Consider the following 23,546-nt stretch of genomic DNA (forward strand, 5'->3'; position numbering starts at 1 on the left):
TTCGCATCATCCAAACCGTATGTATCACTAGAAAGCATGAAAATTATCATGCGACAAAAAAAAAGCTGCGTACATTTTCATTTACTTTTTTTCAAGCCGCGGCAACGTCAGGAAGAACTCTGAATGATTGTCATGTAAGTTGCCAGGTGCAGCAATCATACCAGCGCTCGTAAATATACGGCTCGTAAGCGCTTCTTTGGATAATGAACCAGTGCGTTTGTGACCAGCGACAGCATGCTGTCGCGGGTCGCAACCCACCTGGTTCGTCCGAATTCTAGCATGCTTTTCGGATGACACAGGAGTACTGCGGCGACAGTGACGGAAGGAGTGCTTTGACGGGATAGATCAAGGCCACAAAAATTTCAGAACCATGGCCCGATGTTATGCTTTGGTGATCGCGGAGGTGTTTGGGGTGTTTTGGGAGATTTACGGCCGTGCCCGCACAAGTGCGACCTCAACCGGCGCGTATGTTCACGTTGTGAGGCCTGACTCTTTCGCCAAGACCGTCCTCGCGCTGCTTTCGGCCTGGTCCTCCCTTCATAGGTCTTCTGGTGCACGAGGCAAGCACGTCTTCACACACACGACAGAAGCCCACGTCGATGCGTCAGAAGAAAAAAAAGCAGGGCGCCAATGCCCTCTGTAATGTAAACGCGAACGCACACAGAGGCACAATAGAGCCTCAAAGATTGGCGCACACAATTTCGGAGGCCATGACGCACCTCTGAAGATTTATTCTGACCGCAAGAGAGGGTAGAGAGTTTCTCTTACAACGCGATTCTGACGATTTGGCGGTGCCCGCGCTTGCGTTCCCGCGCTCGCACGTGCTTGGTGCATCTTCCGTGACAGCGCGGACATAGCACCTCTTCGTGCCTGGGCGGTAGGGTACATTCGTATCAAACGTCGCGGGGTAAAAATTTGTTCGCAACAAACCATACTCCATTACATTGCAGGCCAATGGGCCTTGGCCAGGACCAAAGAAAAATTCGTATCACCCTGAAATTCGTATGAGCTGTGATCGTATCGCCGAGGTTTCACTGTAGTGTCTTGTAATTACCAGTACTCACTAACTTTACGAGGCAACGCTTGAAACAAAAGATTTTCAATAAATAACCAACGCTTTTCAAAACGTACTGCGGACGGAATGTCACGACCGCACTGAAAGAAAGGAAGAAAGAAAGAAAGTGGCGAATGGAAAAAATTGTTTTCTTAGGTGACTAGGGGGGGGGGGGGTCAATGTATGGGGCAGATTTTGCGCCCGCCTCTTAGGAGAGTAGGGGGGGCGCCCCCCTGCCTCCCCTTGCGCTCGCATATGCCCCCCCCCCCCCACACCAAAATGCCAAATGCGATGTTGGGGCCGATTTTGCAGCTTCTACTGGCAAGGCCAGTGGTCTCAAACTAGCCTCAGCTAGCGGGGTTCCGGAAAAAACGTCCCCGGAAAAAATGTCCCCGGAAGATACGTCCGCTGAATAAACGTGCCCGGAAAAAAATGTCCCTGGAAAAAATGTCCCCATTTGCGTTGTCGGAAAAAAGGTCTCCAGAAGGGACCATCGAACGTTGCGCCTTCCAGGCGCCAATTCTTCATTTCTCAACGCAAAAAAAAAACAAGGGATATGCGCGAAGATTGCAGTTTACTGAAATAATACAGACGCCATAATGACATATCAACTTCAGCCACCCGTCATTAAAGGAAAATTAAAGGAAATAATTAAAGGAAAATTAAAGGCAAATAAATTTATGTCAGAGTGAAAGCTCAATGTATGACAACTTCTAAAACGGCAATATTATCGACAGCAGTGCCATACTTATCGAAAAATTAAGGTAAATGTATCACACGATGAGCGCCACGAGTGGGACGTTTTCGAAGTGATCCCGATGACGAGAGTCTGCCTACAATAAATCACCAGTAATCAAACTAGCAGCAATAAAAAAGGAAACTTCCGTGCATCAAAAGACGTAATAAAATGCTGTTTGTTCGTTTCCGTTTGATTCATGAAAAAAAAAGAACCTCTGTGGCGTTGCCATGGGGAACAATCATGCGGAGGCCTGGAACAGAAGCTGGGAAGCATGGCCCAGTCTCGAGTCAGTGCACCCCCAAAGAAGAGGAACAAATCAGCGGTCATGGCCATGCAGCAGCGTGTTCATAACCTATGTGAGGACTATACTGCCGGGAAGACGAAAGTTGATTTCCTGACGGCTATCGGGCATACGATTCGGTTTTATTTCACTTTATTTCACTTTTCGAGCAAAACGTGGTCGAAAATTTGAGAAGTGTCGAATAAAAAATGCAGTGTTTTGTCAAGTGAGTTCGCACAAGATAGGTTTTTCGGTTAATTTTTCACTTGGGGACTTTTTTTCCTAGACAGCAATGCCAGAGGGGACGTATCTTCCGGGGACGTTTTTTCCTACACCCCAGCTAGCGGGCCACAGTCACGAAATTTAGTCCCACAAGGGCCGGGACAGTGAAGATGGTGGGAGCAGGGGCTAACATTGTCATTTGAAAGAACGTCTTTCCAATATCCCATATATGGGCATTTATGAAGGGGCTTTGACGTCAGGTTTCGAAAAAAAAAAAACATATCTATACTGATTTCCACAGTGACTGAAGTCTAAACGCCGATTCTAAAATATGGAATGTTCCTTCCACGGTGAAGTTTGTACACTCATAGTGACTGCTTGGTGTGCCTGACGAGAAAAAAAAAAGAAATGCTCGAGACTAGTCCCGTTTTTGTAACTTACCCGAACAAAGCGCTATTAATTGCGATAGGCGAGACATTAATGCAAGTAATGTTTAGCCAGCTTTATTCCATGTGAGGTCACGTGTTTGAGACCCTTGCGCTAGGCTGTGTGCTCTGGGGCGCCTCTCGAAAACGACTGTCGGCGAAACTTGGGAAAAAAAAAAGGAGGCCTGTGAGTGAGTTTTCGCGATGGTCATCCCATGATGCTGGCGCTATGAGTTCTCGCAGCGGTGAGCGCGTGCGAATTTTTTTAAAGCAAACGTTTTGTGTGACCGCTTCGTTTACCGTTCCACTGTACCGTGGCTCTGAAACTGGAATGAAAAGATCTCCGGTATCATGCGCGCGAGCTGATCAGGCTATGACAGGTGCGCCGTCGCATTCGTGAAAGCGCGGCAAGTGCGCCGGTAGTGTGCGAAATTTCTATCCCAATAAAACTCGCCGGGTCCCTTAAGCATTCGCCTAAGACGATTCGAACGCTGAAAAGTCTTTCTTCTCAGTCGTCTGTATACTGACCCGCCGAATGCTTTCTGCACCCTACGCGGGTTTGCATTGCCTCCGGGATCGGCCCACCTTTGACCAAGCGACGATGTCATGTGATGACGTCAGATTTCGGCGATCTTTAACATCAGTATGACGTCATAGGGTGACGTCACCAAATGATTTTGGGCGATTACACATTTTTATTATTCGACACTCCTCATCGGACGCAATTCGCGTCCGTCTTACGAATTGTGCTCTTCACTGCGTCGCTAGGACTCGTTTCATAACTCCCATACATAGCTTGCATTGACGTCACCGTGGCCGCCATCTTTGTGAACAAACTGGTTGAGACGCAGGGTGAACGCTTGTTCGAACGCGCGGAGCAAGAAACGGTGCCATCAGATTAGTTCCGCTGCCCCCTCCAATCCTTTGTGTTCCCCCTTGGCGTAGCTAGCGAATAGAAGAAAGCGGGGAGAGCACAAAAGAACGCGCTGGGAGGGAACGACTGGGTGTCCTTAAAGTCCCTAGATTTGTCCTTTTTACATAAGTACCGACAACTGCCTCCTTTCCCGGCCCTCTCTCACGCGCAGCTGGCGTCCGACGCCATTTTCTTCCTAACTTGGAAGATTTACAAAGCCATGCGCGTCTAAGTACATTAGCCACGCATCTTTCAGCGAACAATATGCTAACGCGGAGCGCCTTTCTCCTCCCGTCAACTCCCTGTCATTAGTGAATGGGGGATCGCGTTTCACCGGGTGCTGGAAAAGCGTTAGGAAGAACATGGCTACCGAAAACGAGCGTTAGCCAATGAGATTCGTCGACGGCGCTTCAATGGTTGTCGGTACTTAAGAAAGAACAGGGAAAAATCTAGGGACTTTAGGTGTCCTCGGCTGAAATGACAATCCAATTAGATAAAAAGTCACGGTGGCCGCCATGTTTGTGAACAAGCGCGGAGAAGCTGTCTGTGACGTCACGTGCAAGCCATGTATACGTTTCGCTAAAGCTCAGCAGTGCATTCGTGTGTATGTGTGTGAGTGCACCTTCCAAGTATGTATGTTGCGTAGCTTGACAATAGAGTTTTAGTGCCGGGGACCCCAAGCCACCTGCGTACGCACGCTCTTGCGTTCCTTTGTACTCCCAGCCGCATCCACGGAGAATACAAAAGAACACAAGGGCTTGCGTACGCAAGCCGCTTTGGGGCCCCGGCACTAAAACTCTCTATTATCTTACCCTCTCAGCCTTCTCGGCCCGCTTGCATTACAATGTCCCACTTTCTGGGGAGCTTCTCTGAATGTAGGGACATAGGTATCAGGTGAAGCGGCCCCATGCGACACCAGCACTACATTTGCAGTCGAACCAAAACAGGTGGCAGCGGAGATATCTCTTAACTGCTTTGCACGTTCACATGATCCTGGCTGTTCCACGCGACCCAACACTGACGGTGTTCGGCAAACATACTCGAGAAGTTGCTACACAAACGAGCTCTCTTCCTTTTTTTTTTTTATAGACAGAGAGAGGGAAAGAGTTGGTTTAGAAACCGAACCATTATTTCCTGCAACCCTGGCAGGCAGCATGGCTACGCGTGCCCAACCGCTCTATTGTAAATTGTTATACGCTTCCACGAGAGCGAGAGGGGGCACCTCTTTTCTGGACAGTTCCACGGGAGTACAAAGGCTGTAATGTAGATAGCTGGCCCAGTGGATCCATGGAAGCAAAAGCCGCGCGAAAAGCAAGACGACGCACAGAGGGAACAGCGCTTGTTCGTGTCATTCCTTCCTGTGTGCGTTGTCTTGCTTTTCACGCTCTCTCTGGGCAGTGCACATATTTTTCTCGTCGAGCGGGGGAAAGGGGACTGTCACGCACATTTACAGCAAAGCTCTCGGGTGTCGCGAAGGGATTAGCTGCAACAGGAAGAGCCCCGATCATGGCAGAGAGAGAATAGATTAAAAGGAAAAGGTAGGGAGGTTAACCTGGTAGTAATAACCGGTTTGCTACAGCAAACACAAACTGATGCAGGTGGCTGTTGGTTGCTGACATTAAAACAATGTAGATGCCGCGAGGTGGGGCGTTTCGCGTGCAGTTGCGCGACACGCGCTCTAAAACTGATTTTAAATATCTTCCAGGCCATATTAGCCGTTGAAATATTGTACATGATAGCGTGTGTGTGCACACAAATCTATCCAACAAGTAATCTCGCCTTTTAAGAGCCAGGGTAGAGGCTAGTTGGCTGTACCACGGCCGCTCGAGCGGCCGTGGTACAGCCACCTGTGCCACCTGGCTGTACATAGTTTTCGTACTTGTTCTGCCCAGTCTCGCTTTTGTTTTTTGTGCGTTCGTCTAGTAGTGCGCTGAAATTTTCAGCTGTTCTGCTGTGAATAGAACGACAGTAACTCTGTTCTCAGGCTGCCAACACTTGCAGTTTCTGCACCTGCTTTGCCGGAACTCCCGGTCAGCTCTACCTACGGAATTTTCTCTTGCCTGTATGGGAATTCTCCGCTCCCTTTGTCCTCTACTTAACGGACACCTTTCAGAAATGCCCAGGCTCTCTGAAATCATTCTTTCCATTCACCACTATCCCCGTCATAGCTTTCTCTCGTTTCTCCCTCTGCACGAGCGAGCTTAGAATGAGGCATGACATTCCTGCACTATCTTTTGGGAAAGCCTTAGTCACGGCTCATGCATTCTCCCTCAAACCAACTGAATGAAAGGTTGGCCTTGTGGTCACTGCACCGCCATTGCCACGTCAAATTCAACCATCGGGCGAGGAGGACCGGTCCGGCAAACAACGCTTCCTTCCTTTCTAGCTCGTGCGCGACGGCGCACAGTGTGCATGCTGGTTCTTGGATGAGTGGCGTTGTCGAACACCATTTTTGCGAGCTTTTAAGTCTACCTGCGGATTTTCTCTTACTGCGATGTCAGCAGTGCAATGTGAACGGGAAACCACTGTGCCGTTTTTGGTTGTTCCAACAGCTACAGAAAAAAAAAAAAAAGGCTGCTGTCCGAATAAGTACGCGACCTGCATCACCAAACGCGGAGTGTTTGCGGACTCTGCAAGGTACATCGTTTCTGTTACGTTGCAGGTCCTAAATTGGCAAGTGCCGCAATATATCTGGACGTGAGCAGCGTCCCACGCAGTCACATGATAATCGGATATGGCTAGATTGGCGAAGAAACAGAAGCGATCAAGTACGAGCCCTGTTCGGTAAAATGCAAAATATCTAAGCACACCTCGAGTAGCCACCTGTGTTGTTTTCGCTTCATTTTATAATTATGTTTTAATATGATGTGTTTGGTCTAACCATTAGCTTCGTAGCTCGGATCAACACGGTGATCGCTGCAGTTGTGTATACCAGTATTAGCACGGACGAGAAATCCTCACTTCTCAGCGGGGTAACAGGCATCATACATTTACTTATTGCTTCGTACCAGCCTTGTAAAACCGAAACATTCACTGAAGACACTGCGATATCCTTGTCGTAAGCTTACAAATCCGTAAGAGAGCGGTGTGTATCGTATACGACATGCGATATGAAAGCCGAATAGTCAAAAAAGAAAAAGGAGTACCGCCGCTCCGTCTGTAGAACAACTACCTCAGGAAGACAATTTTTCACGCGGTCAAAAACAGTGTCCGACAACCGCGTTGTTACGCTTGTCTAGTGTTTCTATAACTGCAAATTTTGCTGCTTAGTGTTGCAAAATTCATCAACGAGAATTTCGCAAAAAGAGCACATCTGGTAGACGAACTCAAAATAAAAAAAAAGAAAACACGAATCACCTCCGATGCCGATCATAGGTTCGAACCCGGGCACGCTTGGTGCCTCACCGGCAGAAGATACCCTCTAACCATCTTCACCTTATCGCCGCCGAAATTCAATCAACTATCGCGACTCTCAAAGAAAAAGAGTGCGCCGGCATGTGAACATCAGCAGCGCTTTTTTGTACCAGCACCTCCCCGTAACAGCTCTAATTTCTTCCCCACCAGTGGGCAATAAATGAGCGAGTAATATGCGGTCACTTGAATGTTGAGAAACGCGATAGACACAGCATGAGAGCAATAAAACAGATGCCGTCCGCGCCACGAAATCGAGACTGCACGCTCACGCACGACCGCATGTACGAGCGGTAGTCGGTTCGGCGCTGCATAAACACACCGTGAACTAAAAAACAAACTAAAAGATTACAGTCCAGAAAAAACAATCATTGTATCCCCGAAGTGCTAGCACTTGCTTGCCCAGCTAGAACGAGTCGAAATGTTTGCGCGGTTTTCCGACAGAGTGCCGAAATATGACACTGACCACTTGCGACACCTTCGCGCCGCCGTATAATTAAGGATAGACACCATTAACTACATACTACTGAGTTAATCTCTAACTTCGGTAAAATAAAAAATGAAGGCAGGAGCAAAGAATGCACAAACACTTACCTATCGCAGTCGTTTGCGAAGAGCTCGCGCAGGTCTGCAGCTTGGCAAAGGTCCGTGCACTGAGATGACCACGTTCGTCTTGTCCAAACTTGAGTCGAGCGTCAAAACGTGCAAGAGCCTTTATGTGCACCTCGCGGGGGGTGTTGGCATAAAGCGCCGCCCCTAGTCCCGCCCACTTAAATCGCTGCCATCTGTCGGACACTTGACGAAGCCACCGACGCGGCGCCATCTTTGTTCGCTCCGAAGCTTGACTGATGACTCATTGTCCCGGAAAATCTTAACATGCGTAAAGGGAATCGCATGCACGGTAACGAGGGACAAAAGAGATCCACTGGTGTGGGTTCCACCCCCAGTGCTGCGGTGCACAAGCTCGTTTTTCCAATGGGCAAAGAGACGTTGAAGTAGTACTCGTTTCTCGGCGTTGTGGTGATTCATTTCTCGATAAGGTAGCTTCTCCTTTCCGCTCTCTTCTTCCAGTGCCCTTTCCCATCCCCCAAGGACACTGAGCCATGCTACCCCGTGGGGGTTGCAGAAATACGCGTCTTCCTTATCATGAAAATCACTAACAAAGTAGGCGATGCAGACACGCTGAAGACAAGATATTACCGGAGCAGCTTGCATATCACAACTTTCCTCTCGTACAAGTATGAGTGCGATAATCAAATTCTGTGTCACTCAATATAATCGAAGACGTGCTGACACACGACTGTCCTTTCCTTCCGATATAATAGCACGTCATAAAGCCACTGTAAAGCTTGGTAACAGGCTTTTGATGTCGTAAGTTGGAACAAAGCCATTGCAAGGCTTTGTTCCAACTGTCCCTAGAAAAAGGTTTTCAGGCTTCTTGCACACTGGGAGAGGCTCCCACCCCCACACCTGCCGTCCACCGTTGGACTGAGCGCTTCTACCGGCAGGTGCGGCAGCATGCCCGCAAATGTACTCTGCGTTCCTTTCTTCTGTATACTCGCGTTTGAAACTTGCTGGAACCCTTCATTACTCATCATGCATCAACTGGCCCAGAAAACCACACTTCTTGACCTTTCCCTCGTTTTTCAAGGGCGAGGAATGTGGTTTTGCGAGAGAGCGCTTCTGCCCGGGCGTTTTTCGTGCACCTGTGTATGCAAATAGTGGTCGACAGGTGTGCACTAAGTGACATTGTTCGTCAAAACTTGACAGCTTCATGAAGGGACAAACCTCCCCCCTCTCCCTTCACTCGTGGCTGATATGGAGAGAGGATTAAGTGGTGACTGTGATGTGACTGTGCCATTGTATCAACACCCTCTAGACTTGTTGTGTGTCGTCGAAATGGGGAGATTAGCTATACTCAGCTGCGCCGTGCGCTCTCAAGGGCGGAAGAAATTAGCGTCATTTCACCCCCCCCCCCCCCGCCCCTAACGACTACTACCACCACCATACTCACGGCAAAGGGCAGCAAGGGTAAATTGACGGTCTTCAGGAAGCTAACGGTGATGCTTATTTATTTATTTATTTATTTATTTATTTATTTATTTATTTATTTATTTATTTATTTATTTATTTATTTATTTATTTCGTACTGCCGGCTTCTTTATTAGTCATAGTCAGTTGCAGATGTACCAAAACATTTTTCATGCAATGGCATGAGAAACGCAAGAGACAATGGTATCCAATAAACACGTAGGATACCGTCGGAAAAAATATTGACAGTAAATCCAGAGATCAGCAGAAGAAATAACGACAATCAATGTAGGACAAATAACAATAAAAAGAATAAAATATTCAGGAGCCCTTCCGCCATCGGGGAAATGGGGGCAAGCGTAGCTTGGCGGTTGCGTGCTAATGTATTGCTTTTCCTTCTTTCTTTCTTTCTTTCTTTCTTTCTTTCTTTCTTTCTTTCTTTCTTTCTTTCTTTCTTTCTTTTTCTTTCTTTCTTTCTCTAAAAGGGAAAGCAGGAGGGTTAAACTTTTTCGAACAAAACAACGAAGTCGCCATTTTTTTCTGCCCTTGGGAGGCCCCCCTACAACCGGAGGGCCCGGTTCATTTGAACCCTTTGAACCCTGGATAATCCGCCCTGAGTGGCGGAAAGGTTAAACGTTCTAATCGGTATAGTGTGTCGCGCTGCAAACGGCGCCTCCTCCGTAGCGCGTTGTTTCGTTATGTAAGCCACCTAGTTATGTTGAACAGTTTTGCTGCACTGGCAGTACAACGGACGCTTGTACAGCAAAAACGCTGTTTTTTTGTTCACACTGTTTTCAATGCCATGAAATAACGCTCCAGACTATAGGCGTCAATACTAGCTGTCATTAGAAAGCGGAGAACGTAAACTTTCTAATGCATACAACTCATATTCATCCATTGAGCAGAGCAAGCACAGTCAGCCAGTAAACAACGACTAAAATGTCGAGCGCTTGCCACTGGAGTGGGACAGCCACCTTAACCGCGGTTAGGCTAACTGTACGGCAGGGGCGTAGCCAGAAATTTTTTTCGGGGGGGGGGGGGGTTCAACCATACTTTATGTATGTTCGTGCGTGCGTTTGTATGTGCGCGTGTATATATACGCAAGCAAATTGAAAATTTCGGGGGGAGGGGGGTTTGAACCCCCCAACCCCCCCTTGGCTACGCCCCTGCTGTACCGCGGTTACGGTTAACCACGGTTAGCTACACGGCAGACGTAACCTCCTAACTGTGTTTCGCAAACCGAGCTAGGTAAGCACGGTTTATCTTCCCCAGCATTGAAGGACTCCGCTTTCACAAACCAAGAAGCTGACAATATGGCGGACAAAGACAAGCTGCGAGTGCACCAGCCGTGAACGGCGCTTCGCAGAGGATTTGTGTTTTACACCGTCGGGTACTTTCGAGAACTACCGGTAATGAAATTGGTCCCTCCGTATTGAATATGTTCGATATTTTTTCCTCGTAAATTATGCAGTAATATGAAAACTAAGTTCTTTTTCGGGCTACTGGGTGATATATGTGCATAAAATATAAAATACTCAGTCAAATCTAAAATATCATTTTTGGATCCGTGTCCATCTTGTGGAATCACCCGTTTGCGGTAACCACGGTTAGGACACTAACTGCGCTTATGTCTGCCGTGTAACCGTGGTTAGCCGTAACCGTAGTTAGCTTATCCACAGTGAAGGCTGTTCGTGTGACAGCAGTATTAATGGGCTTTGGTTGAAACAGAGGGACGCCAACCAAAGTAGTGAGCGAAAAGTTTTTTTTTTTTTTCACTGGGGCTGTTTGTGAGGAGGTTGCTAGGCTCTTGAGGGTAAGGTGCTCACTCATCACGTCATTACATGGTTCCCGGCGCACGAGGGCGCCGAGGTAGGGGGGTTGGCCAACGTTAATGAGTTGGCCCATGCCCAGGCGCGAGGTCTTGCCGGCCGCGCCGGGCACTGGAAGCCGGTGTGCCGGGTGGGACCGGCGACGGGCTTGGTCCGACCTTTTCGGAGGCTGACCCACCCCGCTTCAGGGACATTCTCTCCACCTTTAACGAGATCACTAGCCACTACCAGATGAGCCGCAGGGCTTTCCCCTTGCCACATCGAAATCTCACGAGGCCCCAGGCCGTGACTCTCAGGCTTCTGCAGACAAAGTCGTATCCCACACTCTCCGTCTTCAGTAGGTACACAGAGGTCTCCCCTCTGTGTCCCGACTGTGGGGCGGTTAGCGACTTTAAGCACATGCTCTGGGCGTGCCCCTCTTTGCAGCACCACACAGACCACGGCTTGACGGAGGAAGCCTTTTCTACTTTCCTCACGAGCCACGACTGGTTTGATCAGCTCCGGCCTGTCCAGAAGGCCCACGATGCGGCGGTGAGGCTTGGCCTCCCTGTCCCAACGTAGGAGCGGCCCGCAGTCTTGCCCCTATAGACCGTTTTCACGGAGAGGAGGAGCGCAGCCTCGAACCGGTGTATTTTCACCGCTTTCTCTCTCTCCACCTCGGCCGACCGCTGCCGCTGGTGTGTGCGGATTCCCGAGTTTAGCACTGCGTGGAGCGTGGGAGGTCAGCGTGTTTCCATTTTTCGACGCGCTGAAGCAATTGTGCTGCCGCAAATCGAAATGTCGGACGAGAACAAGTCGACAAGCTACCACTGCGCTGTGTTTGGCTGCGGCAACAGCAACGGAAGCCTGAAGACTGGCAGCCAAGGCATGCGAAGTGCACAATGCTTTTAAATGACTTGGCTTTTCTCAGGTCGCACGCCTTCTCCCGCAAATAGTGTATTATATGTGGTGTCTTCACTTATGGCCACATTTTCAAGTCATCACACCAGCTTGTGATTGTGCTTGGGTGCTGGTACACTTTATCATCTGCACCAAAGAGAACCAATGTCAAGGCTGACGATTAATAAACAAAATGTTTGGCCAACAGTTGTTTTCTCATAACATCAACCTCTCTGATATCTATGCTACAGCACATGATTTACAATGCCTGCGGCTGGAAAATGTTCCATCTTTGTGCGTGCAATTTCGAGGTTATCGAATTCGCACTTTCCAATCTACATAACAGAAAGGCCTGCATGACATGTGTGCTTTGGCGCAGGTGCGCGTCTCGAACGTTTCGTCGAGAGCACGTTCTTTCTCGACTTGACAATATTGTGACGATAACTAAGGTAGCGTTATGACAACCGCACCTTTTTTTTTCTTTTTCGCGCGACAACCTGGGTGTCGTGAATAATCGGCCCACGTTCGTTAAAGCCAGGTCGTTACCTGGACACGTGCGCTCGTCGTAATGCTTCTCAAATACTCGCCAGAAAACAAACTAGTTGACAATAATGTTACCAAAAGCGGGCGCCCTTTTGGCACATCGCTAGCGGCGGCGGCTCGCGCCGATGCGAACTTACGCCATGTCATGCTTCCAGACGTGCAACAGGCTTATTTTAATTTTATCATCGTGTTGTTTCTACGTCGAATTTTGAGCTCACCCGTCGTACATCTGTTTCTTATCCTGTGCAAACGATCAGAGGCCACAAGCTTTTAACTACGACGGCGACACAAATGAACACAGGCATCGGTGTTTGTGCTCCTGTCGTTCCATGAACATTGTATTGCAACGTGCTAAGCGGAACCAAATGGTCTGTTAGGATTAGAGTACGTATAACTTGCATAATCACGGCACGGAAGCCCGAGAGTCATCTTAAACTCTAGTGCGCGCACCTAGCGCGCAGCCGGACAATGGCCTACGTGTTCGCTCGTCTCCATTTACGTTCCTTCGATTACTTCGAGTTGTCCTAAATATTAACGCTCTCTTATAGCGCATATTCCAAGAACCACACCGAGGTCAGCTATAACAAAGCATACAAAGCAATTGCCAATTTTAAGAACTGCACTGGCATTCTACTCATCGTCGGCGCTGCTGCGGGAACGTCTCGTGGGCCGCCGCTGCTTGCTGTTTCAGCCATTTTGAAGCTGACAGCTAAGCGATTATTTACCAGCGCCTTTAAACTCGCGAAGCGTTGCTCTGTTTTGCCCGTGTACCGCGAAGAACAGCAATACCTTGTGAACTGAGCGTATACGCTGCATACACCGACGCGGAACCCCACACACCGGAAGGGCGGCGAAACATCGCAGACGCTAGACGGCGCTGCGGCGGTGGCGAGCTTTAAAAATGGCAGCCTCCTTGTGAAAATTGGTGTATAAAAACGGGGTGAAGATTCTTCCGGACCTGAATAAGTTAACTATCTATCTATCTATGCGGTACAAGACAAAATCCGACGTTTCGCGTCCCACTCGCATCCTTTTCCAGGGTTTTCTTCCAGCCGTGGGGGGATGCCTATTCTCCATGATGTGCAGCCTCCTTTCACGGCCCTCTCTCACGCGCAGCTGGCGTCCGACGCCATTTTCTTCCTAACTTGGGAAGATTTACAAAGCCATGTGCGTCTAAGTACATTAGCCACGCACCTTTCAGCAGACAATATGCTACCGCGACGCGCCTTTCTCCTCCCGTCAACCCCCTGTCATTAGTGAATGGGGGACGCGTTTCACCAGGTGCTGGAAAAGAGTTAGGAAGAACATGGCTGCCGAAAACGAGCGTTAGCCAATGAGATTCGTCGCCCGGCGCTTCAATGGTTGTCGGTACTTAAGAAAGAACAGGGAAAAATCTAGGGACTTTGGGCCTGGATGGGCCAGGATTCCACAAAATCTCGACGACGCGGGTGCTGTCAAGTTCGATGCGGTGGTCGTTCCGCCACGCTGTGCTCAGCGAGCGTACTCTCTCCATCGCGTCTGCTGCCGCTTCAGCAGAAAACGCATGGAGGGGCTTCAGTGTGTACTTCTCTGTCACTCGAACTTGCGGACGTCGTTTTATGTTGTCGCAGCCTCTAGGGGAAGTTCTTTGTTTCCCCCACGTACGAAGCGTCACGAACAGCACATGTGTGTGGAGTAAACCAGCCCCTGCGCTTTCTCCTCGGGAGGCCTGTCTTTTGGGCACGAGAAGGCGCAGGTGCCGGCAATCCACCTGCTGCAACCCACTTCCACCAAAAGCATGTCCGTACAGTTTCTCGTTCATGCGGATTCCGCGGCTTTCTTGTCAATGCCTCGCAGGCCGACAGAAGTCCGCGACGCTGCGACAAAATAATTCGTCGGGGCGCGCTCTGGGGAAAACGGCCACCTACAGGATGAAGAAGTAACGAGTAAACGTTACAACCACACGTATGTTACCGAAATGTTTCGTAGGTACGTTACCCGTTACAGTTCAAAATTGTAACGAATACGTTACTAAGTTACCGAAAAAAGTAACGATTTTCAATGCGATGCGACGTCCGACACAGCGGTGGGGGTAACCGGATTGGTGACCTTTCATAGCATCGGACAGCCACCATTCCCTCCTCCCCCACCGCCGCGTCGGCCGGCACGCGCATGGAAAATCGTACCGTCTGATCTGCGGCGACTCGTGCGATGGCGATCTCCTCCGCTCGTGCTCCACTTTTCATCTCCTTCTCGGTGTATGCCTCAGCCGTGCCGTAAGTAAACGAACGACTGTGCGCGTAACATTTCACAGTATCCTACAATGCCTACTGCAAGTAAAGTTGTAAGTGCCCACTACGCCATAATTATTGATTTGCGAATCAGCGAAGGGCCCACTACGCGTCCCGTAAGGCAACACGCGATCATACGCAGCTGTTCACTTTGTTGATCCTTTTGCTGCTCTGTGATGATGATAAAATATGTCTGAGCGCTTCGTAATGGGTGGGCCTTTAAAACACCCATTCGTTTCGCAATTCACAAGTTTTGACGCCTGGCGCGATTCTACGCTTCTGCACGCAATAGTACGTGCGACTCCTTCCACTGCATCGCTTCACTGCCAGGCCCGTAGCCAGGAATTTTTTCGAGAAGGGGGGGGGGTATTTGCTGAAAACCTTGACTATTTCAGAAAAACATCTATTTTCTTTAGTTATTTTCGGTAAAACACCGCCCTCCGTCAAATTTCGGGGGGAAAGAAGGGGGGGTCGCTACTGGCCTGTCCAGTGTAGAATATACAGGTAGCATATACAGTAACTCTAGTCCAGTGAGCCTGTTGAGGGCCTCTGAGGAGCTCTTCATGCCTCCTTATCTAAGGATTTACTTGAGGGAGCCAGCATATTCTCAAAGCTTCCTTCAACCTTCTTTCCTAAGGGCCGCCTCAGTAAGTACATAAGGTAATGCGCGTGTTTCACAAGTCTGGGATCGAGTACGTGTGAATACGGACTAAACGTCCTTTTCAAGCAAGAATAAGAAAACTTTTTAGGGCATAACGATGAATAATAGAGTGTGTACAGCTGCTTTTGTGGGAATATTGACTAAACGTCGTTTTCAAGCAGAGATTAAGGAACATTTCTTGTGCATAATGATGAATGTGTACACTGCTTTTTCGCGATATGGGTGCACAGCCTCTTCCATTTACTTAACTTTCGCCTGTTGCAGAAAACAAAAACAGGATGGTCGAGCAACCTTGGAGCTCATTGCGTTCATTGATGCATTTCAACGGCCTGTTATGTGGGAGCGAGTAATAAAGATCGTTTAAAGAATTGAAGACGTGGGTGAAATTGATTTTCATAACCGAGCAGAGTTAAGTTTGTGAAATCTCCTCACTTTGGTGCAAATTTGACTCGAATGTACTTATGTTCAAGTAAATTATTATGTTTACATTCGAAACAAGGGCGCGTCTATCGGGTCGTGCATCGCGCCTTCGTGGTTTGACCTGCTTTTTTTTTTTTTTTTTGCTAAACGAGAAAATCTTACAGCAGCGGTTCCCAGGAACCCAAGTCCTGATAGTATTCAGATATATGTGCACCATTTCTTAGTAGTCTAACAGTGTGGTGCCTCGGAGTTGCATTCTGAGTTTTCACAAATGGTCGGAATATTTGAAGAATATCGCCCGTCGTCATAACACGTGGTATTCCCCTTTAGGATTCTGTCGGGTTCCTTGACCTTAAGCTCGATTTCACCCGTGATCATGTTTGCTGGACATATAAGCTAGGCTCGTACAAGCTCAACTCCACACAGTAAGCTTGTCAAGAGGTTTATTGTTCGGGCTTGCTTCTACAACGCATTAAAATAGTCATGCTGCCACAGAGTAGGCGCCAGCTTTCAGGCACAGGTCACTCGCCTGTATCACTACGGATTACTAGTCTCAGTGGCTGAGATAATTCGCAGAAAAGGAAAGGAGGGTTTTCTGGGCATACATTGTAGTGCATGCGGCTGCACCCCTGTGTTCGCTGAGACCAATGTGATTTCTCTTACCCGGACGACCGCACCTGTCTCATTGTGGAAGCAGCCCGCATGGCATGTGGAGAATGCCATTGTTAGCCTAATCTAAACAAGAACTGCCATTCCTGGAAGACGGCAGCACGAACGGTGGGCGATAAGGGGGCCTACCGTTTCGCATTCATTGAGTCTGTTCTTTTTTTCTCTATTCTTGTAAAATGCCTTGTCCTCTTCGCGCTGCGCAATCTTAACGAAAAGTGTTGACAGCCGTTTGGCTGCACGCTCAAAAACAAGCCTGGCAAGCAATTTTCCAACAACGACGAGGATACAATTATAGCAGGCATGTGCAGAAGTGCAAGGCATCGATCAAAAATAAGAAATCGGACACACTGTTGCTGACAAAGTATTGCAGAGAAGTGCCCTTTCAGTGCAAGTAGCAAGGTAAGGAGGCCTTAAGGTAGCCCTAGAGCTACCTTAACTTGAGGGAGCACCAAGGAGGGCCTCAGTGAGGGAACCTTAGTAAGGAGCGTTCCAGAATACGTGGTAAGGCGTCCTCAAGCAGTTAAGGCCCCCTCACTGAGGCAAGGAGCGTTTCAGAATACCGGCCTAAGCATTGGAAATGCATGGAGGTGTAACTATGGCAACATATGAACACACTCGTAAGACTTATCACCAGCAACCCTATCATAATGAACATCTTCAACAACCTGTTCGGCAACATATGTGGCATAAGTATTACCATTATAAGCATACTGCGTGCTTTTAAGGTCACTGCGACCAAAAAGTGGCAAAAAAATCAATTTTTTAAAAATGACATGTTTAGTTTCTGCAGGCATTTTTCTATCTATCTGAAAATTTTCACACTCCAGGAAGCCGTAATTTTTTTTGGTAATGTCATTCTGACTGCCCAGATTCTTGGTGCCGCCAAAATGCAGCAGCTGCAAAAAATGAGGAGCCTACTTCGAGGCATCTTTATAATTTGCCAGCACCTGTATCTAAAGCTCTGCTACCAAGTTATGAGCGCCTTGTCAAAAAGAGAGCTTCTAGAAATGTGCCAACAGCATAAATGAAAGAATTTGTTCACTTATTTGGGCACTGGCATACAAGGAACAGCATGCTTTGCTATTTATGTTTGAAACTTCAAACGCCAATGCAGTAACAAAGTTCAATTATGGTAATTTGAGAGCCTCATTAGGTATCTTGGGGGAACTCAATCTGAAATCCAGCCTTCTAAGCACAAAATGGATGAGTGAGAAGGACAGGTACAAAGCAGCTGAGTAATCTCAAGCATTGCACAGCCAAGAGTGTCCTGCTGGCACTAAATAAGGGCCACTACAATTCTAAGCAGCAGTCACATATTTCTAGTGTCTATTGGCATCCACACTGCAAAATATGCACATACTGATTGTTGTTTTTTGAATAAACTGTGTGTTATTCGTTTTTCAATTTTCCTCAAATTGTAAATTATGACTCTGTTCGATCTTGAGGCCTCAATATCTTGGTTGCTAGGGCAGATAGAACAGTAATTATTTTTGCAATGAAAACCTGTATGTGTATAGAATCCAAGTATGGAAGCAAAATTTAGAGCACAAGCCTTTTTAATTATTTACTTATCAAAATTGTAACAGGGTGTCACCTGCTTTTCAGAACGGAAAGCTCATTCTGCTGTAAAATAACTAAGAAAGGCAACAAAAAGAAACTTCTTGCATACTTTCAATCTTTAGTCATTAGTCTATATTGCAATATCTTAAATGTTACTTTTAATTAAGCACTTCTTTGCCTATTGAGGCCTTAAACAATAGGGGGTGAATTTAAGTTATCTCAGGAACAAGCTGGGTTACAAGAAAGTTAATTGCATATTTGAAATCAGCAGAAAACACTGCCCAAGCCAGCGCAGTTTCATCAAGATCACTGAAGAAATAAATAAAAAAAATGTCTAAGATGAGTCTCTCCCCTTAAAGGGGCCCAACAACAATTTTCCAACACAGCAAGAAAACGCTGCCAATCTGTAGTGAAGGTTCCTATAAACATCTGAGCCAAGTATTATTGCACAGAATGCATTAGAACTACAGCTCAATTAAGATTGCAAAAGATGCAATATACTATAGATACTAACTTCCTAGGGAAAACCCAACAGCTTGTTGAGCAAATGGGTATCAACATGGCTGAGAATACAGGGAAAACAAGCACAGGGCCTACCAAATTAACAATAAAAGGGGCTATCAAATGATATTTAAGGAGCTAATTGTTTGTTTTGGTAAAGAAATCAAAAGTTTTTTGACAAGAAAATTAATCACACAGCAATCCCATGAAAGGTGTCATACAAATCGTACTAATCATCAGCCAATATACAGAGTGCTTCAAGAAATGTGTCTGAAAATACTCAAAAAAGAAGAAAATGCGATATAGGCTTGATGCCTTCATAATTACATTTTCTGTGGCAGCAGACCACAGACCATTCTATCCTCGCGTCACAGTTGAGATGTCAACTGAGAAGCAAAGCCTGGCAAGCGAATGAGAAAACGATGCGAACAGGGCCTGATCACGTTATCCCGTATCTCATTCTACTCTTGAAGGCGATGCTGAAGCGTCTTGAAGTATTTTTCGGCAGCACTACGTTGGCAAAGTTAAAGAGCTGTTCCACCGAAGCACTTAAGGGTACTGGCATGTTGTACTCGAGGAAAAGTTGGTTCCGTCCCTCGAATATAATATCTGGAGTTTTACATGCCAAAACCACGATATGATTATGAAGAACACCGTAGTTGAGGGCTCCGGAGATTTCGAACACGTGTGGTTCGTTAACGTGCAGTCAATCCCTCGAAGTTGTTCATCTGCGACAGTGGGTAGTTAATTGGTACCAGCAGGTACTGCAACAGCTCATCCTCTGCCTCTCCTGGAAGGGTTTGATGCCCGAACGAGAAGAAATCTTCAGGCGTGCACGAGGTGGCAACATCTGCACTGGCTGGTTTGGTCACAGCAGCAGCTCTGTTTCTATGGTGATAGTCGTCTAGTCTTAACCTAGGGATTCATAGAGACAACTGTCTGGGATTCACAACAGCTTAAACCTTGTGATTAAGGCAATTGGCGACAATGAAAAGAATGCACCAAGTTATGTGACAGGCAAGCGGTAGTTCTTTCTGCCTCCTGCAGTCGCCCATCTGCCCTGAATGACACACGTCTGTTCAATGCTGTGGAACGTTTACAAAAGAAACGCTCTTCTCTCTGCCATTCCTTCATAAATGTAACAGATTACCGTTGCAGTTCCATCAACCCTCAATGGAATGGCGGCGTTCCTCCATTCCTACAAAAAGGAAATAGCTCCAAGAACGCCGTTCTGTACAGTACCGCTTTTCACAGTACATTAGGCCCTGCACCCCTATGTTTCATTCCTATGGGGTGATGAAATGCTATAGCTCTCAGGTTTTTACTGAAAATCTAAAGCACAAGCATGACGGTCACTATCAAAAAAAAAATATATATATATATCTGTAGTGCGATTAAACCCTACAGCCTCAATGTGCCACATCAACGTAGACTTTGAAAAAAAAAAAAAAGGCCCAGGAAATAAATGAAGCTACACTCAACAGCACTTGAATTCATTAAAAAAAATTCCAGCACATCCCACACACTGTGGGAATCAATTTCATGCGAAACATCCCACATTGCGGGAATCGATTTCACGTTTTTTGGCTTTGAGCCAAACGTTACCAAGTGGATTGATGCCTTTGTGGAAATTGAGTATAGTTGTGTGCATAATGTGGGCTGCAAAGGTATGTCAACTACACAGGTGCCCAAAGGTTAGCTTATGGTGCGACATAATATTGGCCCTGAGGTTACAGCATGGACATCAGTTTTATTGAAACAAAGTGCCTGCTAAGATGTGATCACATCAGAAGCGTAGCCAGAAATTTTTTTGAGGGGGGGGGGGGGTTCAACCATCCTTTATCTTCGTGTTTGTATGTGTGTGTATATGTGTATATATATATACCCATACAAAATCGAAAAATTTCGGGGGGAGGGGGGCAGAGGGTGTTCAACCCCCCCAACCCCGCCCTGGCTACACCCCTGGATGACATGCATATAATAAGTAGCATTTGTTGCCATACTCCTCCAGGGTCAAGCAGTGCTTGACTATGGCTTGCTGAGTCATAGGAGTGCATATGTAATGTTTATTACTACATTGTTATAAAAGCAGGTAGCCAACACTGCAACCACAATTGATTTTAGACAAGCAACACCACCACAACTGATGGTAGGCAACCGTACTAATAAATTACACAAGTGCTTATGAAATACATTCATTTACAACCTGTATCACGTAGTTACTGGTCGAAAGTCGTTGCAGCCCCTTCGTCAGAAATTGTCGCCTATTTTAAAATCACCAACTATAACAGTTAGTCTTTCTTTTGTTTAACCTCTGGAAAGTGTCTTATAAAATTTACAATGTCTATTCTCACTGTTCTTGGGTTGATATAGACTTTAAATCATGTGTGGAACATATCAGCATGCCACAGGCCACGGTATGCAGGTATGAGCCACACTTGAGTGAAAGAAAGGGTTTCATGACATATGCAAAAGGCTTATTCCAACAATACCTTTTTTTCACTAATAAGGCTTATTCCATTATTCAAGTCATGACAATTTAATCATGCTGACCATACACTCATGTCCTTCTATGTCAATTTTGGTATATACCATGTTAAGGAAATGACCATGAGAGAACCCAGGTGTAGGTGGCTAGATAATAGATAGACAAATAGATAATAGTTACAGTGAAAGTGCCTCTGATTTGCCAAGAAATACTTCGCATTTAAAAGCTTAGTCTCTCTCAATGATATTCAACTACTCGCCAATGCTTAAACTGAGCTGGCTAGTGTTTTCATGGTTAACTAGCACAGCAGTTAGCTTCCGTGTTTTAAGCATACTTGACACAAGACAGATACTAAGAGGCATACATCAAGCAACTTGTCACATAAAACATTGTGTTAAACCAGTGCTGGAATGTTAATGCTACACAAAACAAAGAAATTGTGGCAATGCAGTGTGCACCTACAGCAAATTTAGTATGCTTCTGCAGTTCGCAACTGTCTATAGCATTCATTTCCTGAGAACTCGAAAGCACAGCAACATGGATAACATAAACACTACGTAGTGTCGACATAAGACTCATAGGTGTGCACATATCATAGGAAAGCTTTCTTTGCTAGCTTAACCCCCCCCCCCCCCCACATTTTGCTGCTGTCTTGTCGATTTATACAGAAACTTCTTCCACTCTATGCGCAACTTGACATATAAGGTGCTGGTATGTGTGCATTCTTGACCAATTTGATAAAATGAGTGTGCCACTACATAAGCGCCCAAACAGACAAGCACAAGAAACAAGAAACAAGCAGTGAAGAAGACGACACCGACGACACCAAAACAACTGAATGTCAAGAAGGAAGCAAAGGAACCAGAGTATACAATGAGCAGGGAATGTTGAGGTGCAGAGAAATGAGTGAGGAGAAATGAAGTGAAGATACTCTAGCGAAACATCAAAGAAAGCTTCAATTATATGCGGTTCCCACATACGTGTGGAATTCATGGGTTTTTTTTCCAAGTCAACACTGTTTTCAGAGAGTCCTGGACATTTAGACACAAGAACATTCTCACACATTGCAAGGCTTGAAAAAGTTAAATTGGCAAACAATATAAACATACAGCGTGAAGGAGACAAAACATTGTTAGCAAGTACTGAATGCTTCCCTTTATCGCCACCTTTTTAAATGATAGTACATTAAAATCACACTTGATGGTGAACTGCTTCCAAAAAAAATGCCACCTATGCGGCATCTCCTGTCTGCGGTGAAGCATCATCCCAGCAGCTACTAGTGCCCTCAGTTGGCTGTATGAATAAAACCAGCCAAAAAAAGAATCACCACAGAAAAAAACAAAACACTCCTAACCTCATCTGCTGGATCAACTCCATTAGCGATGGCCTGGTCCTTTCCGACCAGGTTGTACCAACTGCGCAGTAGGCGCTTTGGCTTCTTGTGACGCACCCGCAGCCTCAATTCCCGGCCACCCTGCAGTGCTCCACGGGACATGGCGTACTACATGCACAAGAGGAGCACATCTTCATAAAAACAAAAGCATTTGTTTCTTTTATAGAGCAACAGCTAACAAGAACATTTTGTTCATAGATGCACATAACATGTGCAATATTTTCCCGATTATAACAATTGATGCATTCTGGCCACACAAGGTTAGCATACTCTGTTCAGCATGTTTCGATAGGTTTTTGCATGTAGATTCCATTTCAACAGTGTCATAAAAGAAGCCTTACAAGGGCTCCACTCCATTTTCAAACATGTCAATTTGTAAAGCAGCTTACCTCATATTTTGTGTAGTTCCTGCAAGTCAAATGCCTTTTATATAATAACTCTATAACACGTGTGCTATACTCTTATTACTCTTATACTGTTATATTCACGCTATTTTTTACTATGCCAATCCATCAAAAACAGATTATTTAAAAAGTAAATAAAACTGTGCATAATGTGTTCAGGCACAAGAGACCATGCCATTATGTCTCGCTCTGGTGATAAGGCCCACCATCGAAACAATGACTGTTGCCAAAACCAGAAATATAAAGACCTCTTTTAGTCAGACCCTAAACCGTTTACGGTACGTTGTCAAGCACTGGTGGACAAGCCCTTTCATGGTTTATTCATGCATGCGTTTTCTCACTGCATTTTGCCCCATCTTTTAAAAGTGTAAGTAAACCTCTTTTACTTGATCTTTTCTTTCTTTAGTTTTGAACTGGAACAGATGGAATCAGGGTAAAGATTTCGGACTGCAAAGGGTTAAAACCAGGAGGTACCCCAGTTTAGAGAAGTCCAAATGTTTTCTTTTTGCTGCCTCATTCCTAGTAAGACTCAACTTAAGGTTTAAAAAAAATGAAGCAATGTGAAACCTGCGTGATATCTCTGTCTTCACAAAATTCAGTCAAATACAACGAATAAAACTGTGTAAGAATTCATAAAGCGAGCATAAATATGGGCACTGGCACGGTGTTACTGGCACATCTTTTACAACACATAAAAGAGCTCATAGAGGCTTACTAAAAGAATGGGGAAAAAGAAAACCAAATTAAAAGCTTTCTTAAGCCCTGATATATAGTTCACAATGATCAATACAAGCTTCAACTTGTAAAAGGTTATACGTTAATCACAAAATGATAATAAATGCTTGCTCTTATCA

The 23,546-nt window shown here is 46.2% G+C and overlaps 1 protein-coding gene across 3 annotated transcripts in view; it reads right to left on the reverse strand.

Moving 5' to 3' along the window:
* The window catches only part of LOC119401833 (PHD finger protein 1), a 129,950-nt gene extending 107,554 nt beyond the window's left edge, over positions 1-22,396 (reverse strand). For all 3 annotated transcript variants that reach the window (XM_049417601.1, XM_049417604.1, XM_049417599.1), the window contains exon 1: positions 22,250-22,396. The gene's annotated coding sequence lies outside the window, so the exon portion shown is untranslated. The remainder of the gene's footprint in view (positions 1-22,249) is intronic.
* Between the last annotated feature and the right edge of the window lie 1,150 nt (positions 22,397-23,546).

The sequence above is a fragment of the Rhipicephalus sanguineus genome, chromosome 1 (assembly GCF_013339695.2).
Source record: "Rhipicephalus sanguineus isolate Rsan-2018 chromosome 1, BIME_Rsan_1.4, whole genome shotgun sequence".
Lineage (NCBI taxonomy): Eukaryota > Metazoa > Arthropoda > Arachnida > Ixodida > Ixodidae > Rhipicephalus > Rhipicephalus sanguineus.